The 15,537-nt window shown below is 41.3% G+C and overlaps 1 protein-coding gene across 3 annotated transcripts in view; it reads right to left on the bottom strand.

Moving 5' to 3' along the window:
• Positions 1-15,537, bottom strand: part of SUSD6 (sushi domain containing 6) — an 85,341-nt gene that overhangs the window by 45,236 nt on the left and 24,568 nt on the right. The gene's annotated exons all lie outside the window — the stretch shown is intronic.

Raw genomic sequence — 15,537 nt, 5'->3', positions numbered from 1 at the left:
AGGCAAGCACATCAAGTGGCTTTTCAATCCCTCCCTGGAAAAATGCCAAAGCCTGCAGCAAGCTGCCATCAGTGTCAGCATCCAGGAGCCAGATCCTTGCGATAGGATGAGGAGACAAGCTCTGGCTCACCGGGAAATCTGTAGGCACGGCAAAGCTTTCAGTCTGCCCCAACTCTGCCTGGCTGCGTGCCTCAGAGGCTCCGGCAGAGAAGAGAGAGGCAGCTGTTGACCCAGAGCTGCTACACCACAGTCTAGCTTTGCCTTTGCCACTTGGACTCCGAGCAAGTTTAAGTAACCGAAAGAAAAGAAAAAAAAAAAAAAAAGAGAGAACACGTATCTTAAAGGGAGAACTACACCGCCTAGAGAGGGAATGCAGCAGTGGGAGCCAAGGGTCCAGGCCTGGCCTGCTCAGCCACCAGAGGCTAGATGAGCCCCTGAGGATCTGACTGACTCAACAGCCATGAATCTCAAATATGAATTAATCAATCAAGGCTCACCTGACACACCTGTGACCCCAGAGGCCATACTTGTTGGCTGTACCTGCCAATGACTTGGGGAGAGGATGATTACAATTGTTAATTAGCCCCACCACCCACTCTAGTTCAGAGAAAGACTTCAGAAAAATAGAAACCAGTAACTTAAAAAAAAAAAAAAATTTCAGGGGTCAAGATTTTTAAAGTTTTTCTACATGCCTTCAGGGAAGCAGTTGGGTTGATGATACATTATGATATAGGCCCATTATATTTTACTTAACTCATTTGATTTCATTTATCCTAGTTTATAACAGGTATTCCAAATAATATGATTACGCATCCTTTTTAAATTTTCATTCCATAAACATCTCCTTCTCCATTAATAAGGCCTTATGTAAATAGATAGGGGAGCCTGCCATCTACAACTCTAATAAAGGATGCCCCTGAGACTCTGTCAGAGATATCATCTGACTTTAATCCATATCTGAAGCCTTGACTCAGGCCTATGCTCCCCTTCTAAAGAGAGTTACTGCAAATAACAATATGAGTTGTCTCAGTCCAAAGGAAAATGAACTATGAGGGTCTTCGATGAACATGAGCCAGAGGTTCAAGAATACAGCTAGCCACTGGGTCCTCAAATAGTTGTAACTGTCCAAGTCTTCTGTCCCCAGCTTCTACCCAGAATCCAACTTGAGCCTTTCCTGTAGAACAGGATGATTCAATGGAGAGGCCAAGGAGTGAAGTCTGCAAGTGACCCAAAACAGTACAAAAATTATGTGTATAAACATGCGGAATTTGTATATATTTATGTGGCTAAGAATGGTTAGGTCAGAATGCCAGAATTCAAATGTTTCCTCTATTACGGACAAATTACTCTCTTAGCCTCAGTATCCTCATCTATAAAATGGGAGCACTAACTATACTCTCTTCACACGGCTAATGTAAGGATTAGGACGAAATGAAGCACTTGACACAGTGCTTGGAACTTTACAAGTCCTCAGTAATCAAGGGATGTTATTGCTGTTATTAATGAGATCTGAGCTGTGGGGACCTTGGAGGTCATCAGACTTCACCTCCTCATTTGACAGATGCTAAAACCAAGGTCTGAAGAGGTTAAAAGATATGCCCAGGGCCACCAGTCAATTAGCAATGGGCCCTTTGGTGCTGCTGTTTTACATGCAGCCATAGTAGGTAACCCTACCAGGCAGTCACTGGTCTCTCAAGGCAACAACCAGTGGATCATCAAGAATGACACCTGCCTGTGCCACATCATAGCATGTGCACAACAAATATTTCTGTAGTGAATGGATGAGGCCAGACCAGAGTGGTGCTTAAGTGTTCTGTGCATGACTGGAGATCATCAGGAAAGTCTACCCAGAGGAGGTGATGCTAAGCTGACTACTAAAGGATGTGTCTACTGAAAAAGAAGGAAAAGGCAATACCAGACAAATGGATCAGAACAATGAGAGCACAGCTCTCTTAGCAGAGGCTAGAGGCTAAACTAAGGAGTTTAAACTGTACCCTGAAAACCATGTAGAGCCACAAAGATTAGAAATAGGAAGTTATAACACCAAATTCATTTAAGAAGCTCTGGCAGGGATTTTAGAGGATTGGGGAAAGGGCAGTCTCCAAGTAGTAAAGAATCTTAAATTTAGTATTTTATAATTAATGCAGAGCTCTTTGGAGAGCAATTTGATAATATCTGTCAAAAATGCACATATTCTCTGAGTTATCACTTCTATTTCTAGAATCTGTCCTCAGAAATCACATGTGTGCAATGACATCTATGTAGAATATTCACTGCATTATTTGTACTGGCAAAGCTTGAATGGGGACTAAATAAGTTGCCATACACCCATATAACAGAATACTATGCAGTAGTTGAAAAAGAGGTGGGCAATTCAGTCTGTAATAATATGGAATGACTTTCAAAATAAGTATGTGAAGAAAACCATTTGTGTGTATTATTTTTAGAGGACACACACACACACACACACGTCTGAAAATTTCTCTGGAATAATGCACAACAAACTGGTAGCTAACAATTGCCTTCAGAGAGGGGAAATGAATGGTTAACAGGGAAAAAAAATTCATTTTGCACTGAATGTATTCCCTTTTAATCTCCTTGAGTGCTGTCCCTTGTGTATGCATTACCTATTCAAAGATAAAATATAAAATAAAATCAATGTTGCAAGGCCTTCCAATAGACTACCTGTCTCCTCCCTCTATATACTGACATTCAAATTAACCTGACTGCTCCCTCTGCCAGGAATAGAGTTACTTTCAGAGCTCAACAGAGGGTATTTTCTTGGAGGAATTATTTTCTGATGCTTCACACCATGCCCACCTCCAGTAGGAAAAAACCCCTTCTCACTCCCAAAGTGCCTTTAACACCCTAATCTGACTGCACCTCTAACAGGTTATTACATCTATTTGTTTATCTGTCTCACCTTACTAGACTCAAAGTTTCTTGAAGGCAGGAACTGTGAATTAGTCAACTTGGAATCTTCAAAAGCCAGCACAGGGCCTGGCACCTGACGGCTGGTAGCAAATGTTTGCCAGACTCAGGAATACTATGGGGAGGAGACAGTATGGAACTGGGAAAAAGATGCACACATATGAGCTCCTGTTTTGTTTTGTTTTAAAGAAATAGCTGGCTCCTCCCTTACTGCTCAAGCAGCTACCTGGGCTAAGGGACCAATTCCACCATGAAGCCTAAGACCTGATCAAGTACAGAATAGATGAGGTGACAGAAATGAGGGCTTTGCCAAGAAAAAAGGTGAACAGAGGGCAGTCAATGGAGTGTTTACATGCAAAGCTGGGCCAAGGGTCAGTGCTTTAGAAATAATACAGAGAAAAGCCAATCCCCACAACCTCAGGGTATTGCCCAAAATGGGAGAATCCAGCTGTGGAGAAAGGGTCACACTATATATCTCATCAGTTAAGAAAGGATCTGCTTTGAATACAGAAGGACAAATGGATAGAAGGCAGGCAGGCAGGCCGGCAGGCAGGCCGGCAGGCAGTCCTGTCCTTGAATTGTGGCTTTAGATCAAGTCAAAAGAAAAACACTTTAGAACATATTAAGACTAGGTTTTCATTATCCCTAGAGAAACATGTACACGAAAACTTAAAAAAAAAAAAGAAAAAAGAAAAAAAGAATACATTTCACTTCAGTGTTCCTTTGGTATAGGAGTGACAACTTCCCCTAATTTAAAAAACGTATGATTAAGTAGAGACAGAAAATAAAATGGTGGTTGTCAGGAGGGAAGAATGGGAAGTTATATTGCTTAATGGGTACAGAGCTTCAGTTTTGCAAGATGAAAAAAGTTATGGAGATGGATTGTCATATAACATTTCAAATGTACTTAAGACCACTGTTCTGTACACTTAAAAATGGTTAAGATGATCAATTTTATTTTATGTGTATTTTACCACAATAGAAAAAATTAAAAATTATGATTAAAGAGGAACTGGAACTAAGCTTCATTTTCAAAGCCTGCACTCATCCATCCTTACAAGACATATAACATCTAAAATTGGAAGTGATGAGAGAGAAGAGGGCCAGGGGCTACGAGTTAGTCCCACCTCTGCCACCAACCAGCTGGCTGGTCATGAAGATCCTCTGACTTCCGTGTCCACATCTAAAAAACTCTCTATGGTCTCTCAGAGCCACAGAATTCTCTATGGCATCCAAGCTTCTCTTTACATAAGCCATCTCTCCCTCCAGCGGCCAGCTTTCCCCTCTGAAACCCAGGGTGAGGCATCATGGAAAACCTGCATTCATTCACCTTATTTTCTTTCTTGGGACTAGTGCTGCTGCCCCAATAGAATGTGGTAAAGGGAGACCCCATAAGCTAGACTGTCAGCCCCTTAAGGGCAGGGTCCGGCCTATCCCACCTCTGTGAACCCAGAATACCAAAAGCTGGGTGACTGTGCTCTGCCGAATGTGATGTCATGAACACTCATTTCCTGTCCACAGTGACCCTCCAAGAGGAAGAGCACTGCTCTTAAGCCATGGCTCTGATCTTGAGGAAGCCACTTACCTCATCCCTGCCTATGTTTCTTCATCTGTAAACTGGGGCTGTTGCTTGCTCTGAATCTCATTAGTCTCTAGTGAGGCTCAAAGTGACATAAGAGGGACTGCTCTGTAAATTGGAAAATCTCAGGTCCTTCTATTTACAATCATAGTCCAGAAGCCAAGATAGCATAGGCCTATCTGAGAAATTGCTCATCATAAAATGATGATGACAAGCATGGCAGGCTCATGGTGTTATGGAGAACCTGGAATACGAGCCCAAAGTTCTCATGGTTTGCTTGCTTGTTGTTGTCATAGATGCTTCCAGGTTAACCCAAGAGACTGCTAAGATTAAAGGTGTCCTGGAAGTCATCCTCAAAAATGGAGCACAGCCTGAGGAGGCAGCAGTAGCAGGTGGGGCCAGCCATGAAATAGGAAGGGCACCCTGTCCCCCAGGGTCCAGATTTCCTCAAGCCGTATGCCTGACTGCATTGGGGTCTACCCTGTGGAGAAAGTCATAGTCCTGCTGGAGGGGAAGGGTTGAGTCACACTCTAGTGACCCCTCCTCTGTGGAGATAAAAGGGTCCTGACTCTGTGAAGTTTGGCTCTCAGGTGCTAGGTGGGTTTCTCTACAGTTCTGTGAGGTCAGCCTAGTTTACATGTAATTTTCAGGATAAATTATTTCCTAAACTATGGCCCATCTTCCATTAGTTAGGAGAGGGAATTGGATAGGTAAAACCAATATAAATCCTTTTTTTTTGCCTCAAACTAGTACAGAAAGGGGATGGTGGTGGTGTAGAATCTAGAATGAGAAAGTTTATTCCTTTGATTTACCATCTTCACTGACCCTGACATTGTCACGCGATGGAGAAAGACAATGAACCGTTCTTGAAGTGTGGACAGAATTTAACCAGTTGATTATACTTCAGTGCCTGGTGATGAGAAGTCCTAACTGTCAAGTTCAAAGTTCCCCTGAGGGTGTGGTAAGAGACGTGACTAACATGCTTCCTTACCTCTCTTTTTCTTCCCTTCAAAATGTACCCTCTTCACTCTTACTCAACCTGAAATGGCTGGGTCACAGCAGCAAGAGATATCTAAATGTTGATCAGATCTTCATGCCTCTGACTCTTCCCCCAAAATGACGAAATTGTTACTTATAGATGCTGTCAGTTTATTTTTCTCCCTGTGGATAAATGGCTCCTTCCAATCTTGCTAACCTCTGTATCTTCCTCTTTCTTTTGTGCCACTAACATCTGAGCAATTCAATAGGCACAGAGTCTTCTATTGGACTTTGAGACCATTGAGAGCCAGAACAGTTACCTCATCCATTTCCTTTTAAATGCCAGTTCCAAAGCCCAGAAGACAAATATCAAACCCTTGTTAAAATTCACTTCCTACAAATCACAAGAATAATCCTCAGCTTTCCTCATATGCCACCAAAGCCATGGTAGGGTGGGTGTTGGAGGTTCCTCTGAATTTCTCTGATATTCCTTGTATCCTTGTCGTGCCCCCAGAACTACTCACCACATCTTCTGGTTGTCACTTTCCTGCTACGCTATTCCTCAGGCTTCACACAGCAGGAACACCAACAGACACACTACCAACCCATCCCTAAGCCTTCTCTTGAACAGTCTCCAACATCTCTCTTCTAGAATCTAACAGCAAGATGACTGAAGCATGGACCTGAATGCGGGAGGGAGCCCTAAATCCCAGCTCCAATCCACAGTGGATTAGCCTCAGGCAAGTCAATCATTCTTTTTGGTCCTCAGGGGTGTGAGCCTGGATGATCCCCAAATGCCCTTTCAGTTCTGAGAAATCTGGAATGTCTTCTAGGGAATAGGAGGGGCCCATAAGTATTTCCTCCGAAAACAAAAGTCAATAAAAGTTCTGACTGGAAGGAAGAAATATGAAATCCTGCCTCTTTGTTCTGCACAAGCAGTCCTTTCCTCCTATATCTCTCAAGACCTATCCAAGCATCTACCTCCCTCTGCACTGCAGCAAACTCAGAAAACTCCACTTTCCCATTTAGAGCTTAATCAATCCATCAGCACATTTGTATAGGCCATCCGTACACAGTGTTCCTAAAGTGCTTTCCAAAAATAATGAACATCTAACAACAACAACAAAAAAAAACCCAGCCTCTACACATACAAGGATTACTGCAGAGCTGTAGCAGCCAAGAAAAAGAGAAAAGATGCAAGAGAGAAGGACTGAAGAGAACAAAACAAGATAGACTCAAGACAGGACAGAAAAAGAGAGAGAAGGCAGAATGCCTGTGAGCAGGAACTTGGCTTACTTAGGCCATAAATTTCTGACCCTGAAGGCAGGAAACCACTTCTATAGTCCCAGCTTCAGCAACAAGGGATGAGCTGAACTAGGACAACTCACTTCACATCCCTATGCCTGTTTCCTCATCAGCAAAATGGAATAGTTCAACTAAATATCTCTCAGGGAAGCTGGGATCGTGGAAAGATGCTGCAAACTAGACCAGAATCTCTGGTCCGCTTGGATATTATTAGCCTGGTGGTCTAGGACAAATTAGTTTCAGTTCCCGTCTATAAAATGAATAAACAATACCCCCCTCATTGTGTTGTTGTTAGGTGGAAATGAGATAAACATAAAGGACGCAGGACTGTGTCTGGAACAGCAGGCATTCGAGTTAGTGTTGGCTAAGGCCCCTTCCTGCTCCAACAGGCTGTGACTGAGCCTCCAATAGACTCCCAAACAACACTGTTTCAGCTGGACTGGAAATATATGCCCTGAGACTAGACTCAAAACACAAAGTTAGTTTAGAATAGGAAAGAATAGCCAATAGGTTAAACAAATGACTTCCAAAGTTCTCTCCCATGAAGTTCTAAAAATAATTTCAAGGAACTTAGCAATCCCTCCCCACAACTTAAATAATTATGTATGTCTACACTAAAGTAATATTTGTGTCTAAGGGGTCCTAGGAAGTCTCCTAGTCTAAATATGTTTCAGGAAAGGATTAGAGGATGGAGCTTACATGTGTGTTACATATATATGCATATGTATGTAACACTCATTATCTCACACTCATTATCTCATTAAATAGCTGTTGTTACCCTCATTTTATAGATAAATGGAATCTAAGAGGCCTAGAAGTCTCTCCTCCTCCTGACTTCCTATTGCAAAGGGCTCTGTGCTCTTTTGTTTTCCAATACAAGGTCAAGCTTAGTTGCCTCTTTGCTGGGAAAATCATCAATTCAGCCCACAAGCATGGAAGGCTCTTCTGAACCCTTAGCATTACTGCCTGGACCACGAACGGGGCAACCAATCATATCCCTCCCCATGGTCCACTCATAGTTACTTAACTGTGGTAAGCTGCATTTACTACAGGCAGTAAATTCCTTCAGAAACCACCAATTCTGCCTCTTTCCGTGCCCTGAGATGCTCAGCATTTACTGGTACATCAAGTGGAAAAAAGATAAATCCAAAAGACATAATTTGTGTAGGCATTACGAGATGGCAAAGTAGCAGCAGTATAAAACAGGAAGGTAAAAGGGTGTATAAATCTTGAAGTTTTAGCCAGGTAGCAAAACAGATGCTTGGCAGAAGTAGCTAAATTGGTCCGTAGACCCTAGAGATACATCTATGTGTCATCACATCCCTCTGCTTAGTTCTCAACAGAACTGAGTGAAGCAGGCTTCAATACCCACTTGGCAAATAAAGTCTGGAAAGCTGATTTGCTAAATCTGACTTTTAAGGGCTCTGTGTTTGCAGTGACTATACTGCAATTCAACAAATATTTACTTACTGGCTGTCTTCAGTACAATGCTTCGGTGATCACAGAGATGAAGTGGGGCGAGTATAGTTCTTACTCAAGGAATTCACAATCTATGTAAGAAGAATTATATGTTTATCTGCATGACACTGTGAAATTGTTACTAGGGCCCAATAAAGAAGTTTTTAAAAAGTACCATGAGAACACAGAGAAGATAGGAACAAAGACTTCAGACTAGGAGTAGGGGAAAGGTGAAAGAGAAAGCTTTGAGCTGGACCTTGAAGATAATGCACACAGTTAGTGAGCTCTCAGGACAGTTTTGCATGCACAGCACTAATTACAAAGAAAGAAAAGGAAATGGAAGAACAATTCACAAAAAGTATGGCAAAGAGAGAGAAAAAAGTGATAGTTTTATCTGCAAGACTCACTCAATGCTGCTGTCTGGTAACAAGAAATAAATGTGTGGGGGTGTGTGTGTGTGTTTACTCAAGAGGCTGTTTAAGTGTAGATTTTGGTTTTCAAAGTACCCATAGCTGTGCACGAAACACTTTCCCCAGGTCAAAAAGAGCAAGCCCAAGAAAGAAAAGTTCTGCCTCTAACTAGCTGATGGAGTTATGTTTACTTTTTACCATCTCTGTGGATCGCTTTCCAAAGGCTTCCAAGTGGAATGGTATAAACAGGTCTGTGTCACTTCCTGGTTCTCAGGCCTTCTGCTACATTCCCAGTCAGCCTGGGAAGGCTGCCTATTTAAAAATAAACTTTAAAACTTCACCAAAAACCCCAACTCTAAACCACCCTTTCCTCTACTTCATTCAATGTCACTGAAATAAAAAGCGGTTGAGCAAAAAAGGAGACAAAAATGACTACAGAGAATGAATTCTCATGTCAAAACAAAAATATATGCTCACTGAATTCAAGGTTAGGAGAGTTGGATTTTACAGATGTTCTCCCTCTAACTGGAAAACATGACCTTGAGCAAGCAAGATGCTTTACTTCTGCACAATACTTGTGCTTCAGCATACTTTTAACCCCAGTGTAGTTATCCAGTCTTTCTGGAACTTGTTTCTTTCTCTCTAAAACAGCACTAATAATAGGTACCTCATAGGGCTATTGTAAGTATTATATGGAGAAATGCGTGTAAAGCACTTAATGTAGTACCTGGCACTTAGTGAGGCATCAAAACTGGTAGGTATCACAGTTATTATCACCATCAATCATTATTATCATGATCTTCATGATCATCTGAAAATGTAAGGACTGAGCTAGATGACCGCTACTTGAAAAGTTTTTCTGGCTCCAAAATCCTATGATTAAGTCACTGTCTCCTTTTCTTTTCTTTCTTTTTCATTTAGAAGGATGGATGGAAAGGAAGGGAGATAAACCTGCAAAGCATGACAGTTACAAATATGTACTCAGCATTTGTTAGAAACACTAGGGTACAATTAGGAAATCCATCAGTGAGTAAAAGGGGGCTTATTACCCTTCCCAATGGAAAAGTCTTAACCTGTTCCTTGAATTAAACTGGTAGCATGTGGCAAGTTCACCCACAACACATTGTCTCTACTCCCATGAGCACCAAGGACAACACCCTCCTGGGCCAGCACAATCTGACTTCATCCACTTCATCTATAACAGTCAGCAGCTCCTCAGAGCAGCCCTAAAAGATAGCACAGCAGCCAATCCACTCATTTCTAATGATGTCTAATCCTTCCACAAAATATTCTGTTTTAAATTTTAAAAAGTGCCTTCTCCTTAATATAATTTGAATGTGGCCAAAAATCAAAGGTTAGACTGTAACCAGGCTTTCAGCTTTATCAACACCAAAGTGCTAAACTGTAATTAAATTAAGATTAAATAAAAAAACGTTTTCATTTATTCATTTATTCCATGTCCATGATGTGCCAAATGCTGTAGAAGATGACAAAAACTAACAGGATGGAATGAGTGCGAACAATAAAGATTGATGCCTAGGTTTCTGGCCTAAGTAACTGTGTGAATGATAGAAGCCCCCATAGGAGTAAAAGAACAAAGGTAGATGAGCAGATTTTGAAGAATGTCATAAATTCAGTTTGGGTTATTCTTGGGTATGCTGAATTGTAGGTACTTGGAGGATATCCACGTAGAGAGGTCTAGCAGGCAAATCAGAAATGAGAATGAAATTCAGCAGAGCACTCTGAGCTTGAGATACAGACCTGGAGTTATAAGCCTGCTCGTTGAAACCATGCAAAATAGATGCATTCACCTAAGAAAGAGAGTTGAGTAAGAAGAGGAGAGAATCAAGGACAAAACCCTGGGGAGAACGCTAACTCTTTAAAGAGGCACATCAGAGGAGAGCCCATGCAAGACACTCCACAAAGTACAAGGAAACTAGGTGTGCGTCACAGACGTCAAGGGAGGCACATGGATTCAAGGAAGATGTGAGGGGGAGTTGGCAGATGCAGCAAAGGTCCTGTAAGATGAAGACTGAAAAACACCCAATGGATCCAGCTGCCAGGAGATCACTAGTGACCTCATCAAGAGTAGTTTCATCAAATGGTCAGGGCAGATCATATTGACTTTAACATGAATTCAACATGAGAAAGTGGAAACAATAAGGGCAAACTATTTGGTGGTGGGAGGGGAGTCGGAAAAGACGGGAGAAAAAAAGAATGGATGATGGATAGGGGAAATTTGTATCTTATAAATTGTACCTTCTCACTTAACCCAAGGATTTGAGTTAAGGTTTCCTGGACTGCCCAGATAGCTCAGAGACACCACATGGAGAGTCCCTCTGACTTGACACTTCCACGGGCAATGGTTAACTAAAGCTAGGGAGAAGCTGAGGGGATGAATATTAAAGAGTTGCCTGCTTCCTTAGTGTTCAACGAAAAAGCCTCTCTACCCTGCCACCCCTCCCCTGAAACTGCTACCTCTTCTGCAGGCTTCCTGAGTGAGAAGAAACAGTCAACCTAGTGACAGGGCCAGAGAGGTGGTGACCTTGCCTAGTGTCTCTCAGGCCTTAAGGTTCTCCATAAATATGGTCCCAGTATCTGCCATTTCCCTCCTTCCTACTCAAATGTCACCTGAGTACTTTTCCCTGAGGTTCTGGTTCAGGTTCAGGATTCTCGTATGTTCTTTACCTCCATTTACTGAAGATTAACAGTCCCAACAAGGTATGCACTTAAGCCAAACAAGATACAGTCTTTGGGCTCCAAATGTTCTCCATCTTGTTCTAAGAAGCCTCCTAATTTATAACCAAACGATAACTCTTCCTGTTCTCTTACTCACAAATTACCCAACTTCCTGTAAGCTGTCAAAGTTGAACAGTGAAGCCCCAAGCAAAAACGAGAAGCAGGAACCTGCTCACCATGCCTTCTTCTTAGATTAGTCCCATGCCCCTGCCACCACTTATGCCCTTATGTAACCCTCTAACTGTCCCTCCACCAAGGTCTATATGATTCAGTTCTAACTTCATCACACTTCCAGTTCTCTCCATGTGGGGGTCCAAATAAGGACCCTAGAAGAAAGGAATCTGAATAATTAACAACAAGAGATATTCCCTTAAATTGCCAAATAGAGATTACAAAAGTAATCTCAAATTAGTCAAAGTTCAGGGAGAGATACCAAATGAAGAACTTCATAAAGGCCAGGTAACATCCTGGAAGTTGTTAAGAAGGATATAATAAACACAGAAAATGAGAAAGAAACATCATTAATTCACTAGAGAATCTGATATTTTCCTCCAGACAAGGCATCTGGACTCAATACGTATCTTTCTTAAAGAACTTACTGACTTAATTCAATACATATATTGAGCACCTACATATACCAGAATCCAGGAAAGGTACAAAGATAGGGGAAAGCACATGCCCTTAAAGAGTTTACACTCAACTTGAAGAGATAAGACACATATGCAAGTAACTACAATATGAGGCAGAAAATGAAAACACATGGATGATATGTAGCCACTGTCAAAGACAAAACAGAAAAGTAGGCTGGAGCCCAGAAGAGAGAAATTAAACAGTTAATGACCGGATCAATTAATGTGGGTTTTAAAAATCACACATAATGGAGTTCAAATCCTGATTCTGCTTATTGCTTCTTATGGGCCCTAGGTGTACTGCTTTACTGCTGCGAGCCTCCGTTTTGTCACATATAAAACTGGGGTAACAATACCTATTTCATAGAATGGCGAAGTGTCCATGATTCACACATTTTTAAAGAGTTTAGTACAGTATCCGACACAGAGTAAGACTAGGTAAGATGGGAGGGTCACTGCACATAGAGTATTAATGCTCCTTCCCCCACAGGGCTGTTTGAGCCTAATTCATGGAAAAGCAGCTGAGCACCTGCTACTTGCTCATCAATTGTGCCTAATTGTGCAATGAGTCGCCCGAGTTAGATGGGAACATGGTCAGAAGGTACAGGAAGGAGGCTCAAAGTGTGTATGTGTATGTTCATGCCACGATAACAAAATCTGTCTCAATGAATCCATTTTCAACAAGTGAACACAGGAGAAAAAAAGGCATCCAAGGTTAAAAATTGGTCTGAGGTGATGGTTTGAGGGACTTTTACCTCTAGTCATGATGGAATAACAGGGACTAGATTTATTCTCTTTTTTTAAACAACTAGAAAGCCAGCTATAATACATGTAATAATGATTTTCAGACATCTGACAATAGAACAGGACAGTAAGCCCTACCAGTGCCCCCAGCTAACTCCCTAAAGAGTTTCCAGGCTACAGAGTAGGGAGAAGAGACATGAAAGACTTAAATAATCTTGCTGAATTGAAGAGAGAGTTGGGGATTTAGGGCAGCCAAGGTGGCTAGAATTTGCAGGACAAAGTAATTGAAAGGAGGTAGCTGCAAAAGGAAAACGCTCCAGATTTGTAGAGGGATCCTCCTGAGTCTTTAGCTGAGTACTGATCTGTGCGTGTGTGAGAAAACTAGCAAGGTGGAGAAAGAACCAATGGAAAACAGTAGGCAGCATAAAATCCAGGACTCACAGAGAGCCATATTCCCACTGGCCGAAGTAGAAAAAAATCTCCTAATACACAAGACATCAATGGACTCTTCAGAAGGGTTTAGCCTCAGTAGTGCAACCATGCTAGCCTTGGACTAAAGGCTGTTCTGGACCTGTCCTAACAAAACTGCAAAGCAAGACTTGAAAGGATCAAACCAATCCCAAGTAACTGAATTGCTTCTGAGAACAAAGCCCAAAAATATTTAAAGAAATACACAAAAGTTCCAGCACCCAGCAACATAAAACTCACTGTCTACCTTCAAATAAAAAATTAACAGGCATGCAAAGAGGCAGAAAAAATAACCATAACTAGAGAAAAATAAAACAGCAGAAACAAGCCTAAAAATGATACAAATGATAGAATTAGACAAAGATATTAAAATCTATTATAAATATACTCCATGTGTTCAAGAAAGAAGGCATGAGTATGATGAAGAAAGAAATGGAAGACACGAAAGAGACCCAAATTGAACTTCTAGAAGGAAAGATACAAATATCTGAAATGAAAAATACATGGGATGAGATTAACAGATTAGACCCTGTAGAGGAAAAAAATTAATGAACTTAAAAACATAGCAATAAAAACTATCCAAAATGACACACAAAGAACATCAGCCAGTGTGGGATAATGTTAAGCAGCCTAACATATATATAATGGACAGGGGATAGGTAGTCATAAAAAATATTTTTTAAGAAATAATGTCTGGAAAATTTCCAAATTTGATAAAAACTATAAACCTGCAGATCCAAGAAGCTCATCAACGCCCCCCCCAAGAGAACCACAAAAAGAAAACATAAGGTACATAATCAAAACGCTGAAAATTAGTAATAAAAATGCAATCCAGGAAGCAACACAGTATCATGTTTAAAGTATTGAAAAAAAAAAATCAGTGTGACACTGTTTAAAGCAAAGTTGATAAGACCTGTGAAGTGTCCATCACTAATCCTTTTTGTGCTCTGGAGTAATATTTTTTCAGTAATATTTTTTCTCATCTTGTGCTGAGAGCGCAAGATGATGGTCTCAGTGGCCTTGACATTTGTAAGCACAATAGCCTATGAAGAGTAAAAAAGGGTAAAGACCCTTTCTTAGGCTCACAAAATAGGCATTTACCCATGTTTTATACCTCTGTACTCAGAACATTACAGACTGTAGCTCTTACATAGCCTTGAGGCAACATTGCTTAATACACTGGAAAAGAGACAAGAAAGGTCTATCAGAGGGTTCATCCTAAAGCAGAAGAAAATAAAGTTAGAAATAAAAAGTAAATCTCATTAAGGAATGAGTCAGCCTTACCAGCATCAGGTGTAAATAGGCCTCCTTCCCTTCAAATTTATACATCTGTTGGTTTATGTGTCTGACCTCTACAGATTCAGATGAAATGTTTTTCAGAATGGAAGAATGCTCCTTGAGAAGGGCTGGTAAGGATAACTCAAGATACAAATAAGAGTTACTCAAGTCTTAGCTATACAATCCAGCCCAGGGCAGCAAAATCTCCTCTTCATTAAGTACCATGGGCTGGCGCCCCATTCTTCAGAGTTCGGCCTGGGACTCTACATCCTGGAGGGTAACTGAAGATGGCAATTGATCTTTTCCATGTATTTGTTGGTCTCGTCTCCCCACTAAACTGTAAATTAAACTGTAAGGTCCCAGGAAGGCCAAAGCCTCATATGTTTTATATTTTCGTTTTAACCCTGAGACTAACACGTACTTAAAAAACCCTAGTTTAAGTGTGCAAGAAGGACCTTCTGCCCCAAATTACTTATTGCCTAACTAGTGGTTCTTAACTGGGGACAATTTTACACATCCTCCCAAGATATCTGACAACATCTGGAGGCATTTTTGATTGTCATAACTTGGAGGTGGGGGATGCTCCTGAGATCTAGTGGGTAGAGGCCAGGGATGCTGCTAAACAGTCTATGATACACAGGACAATCCCCCATAATAATTATTTGGCCCAAAATTTCGACAGTGCTACAGTTGGGAACCCTGGCCTACATGAATAAATGCTGAGCTGCAGCAGTAAATGCCAGCAGATATACTTCAGTTGTGCATAGTGCAGAATTCCTTCACACTACTGGAAGGCCTCTTGTCCAACCTCCTGTCGTCGAAACAATTTGATTTTCCTGTTGACGCTAACAGAGAGAGAGGAGCTTAGGGGTTCAGATATCTGGCTTTTAATCCCAGCTCTGCTACCAGCTGTTTTGATTCTAAACGTATCACAAAACTTTTCTGGGCCCATTTCTTCCTAAGTAAAAGAGAGGGGTTGAGAAAGATGACTTAAGAGTTCTCCCAGCTCTGAAATTCT

This window comes from Pteropus alecto, unplaced genomic scaffold, assembly GCF_000325575.1.
Source record: "Pteropus alecto unplaced genomic scaffold, ASM32557v1 scaffold276, whole genome shotgun sequence".
NCBI classification, from domain to species: domain Eukaryota; kingdom Metazoa; phylum Chordata; class Mammalia; order Chiroptera; family Pteropodidae; genus Pteropus; species Pteropus alecto.
Note: the sequence above shows the minus strand (reverse complement) of the source record. Positions and strands in the feature narration are given on the sequence as shown.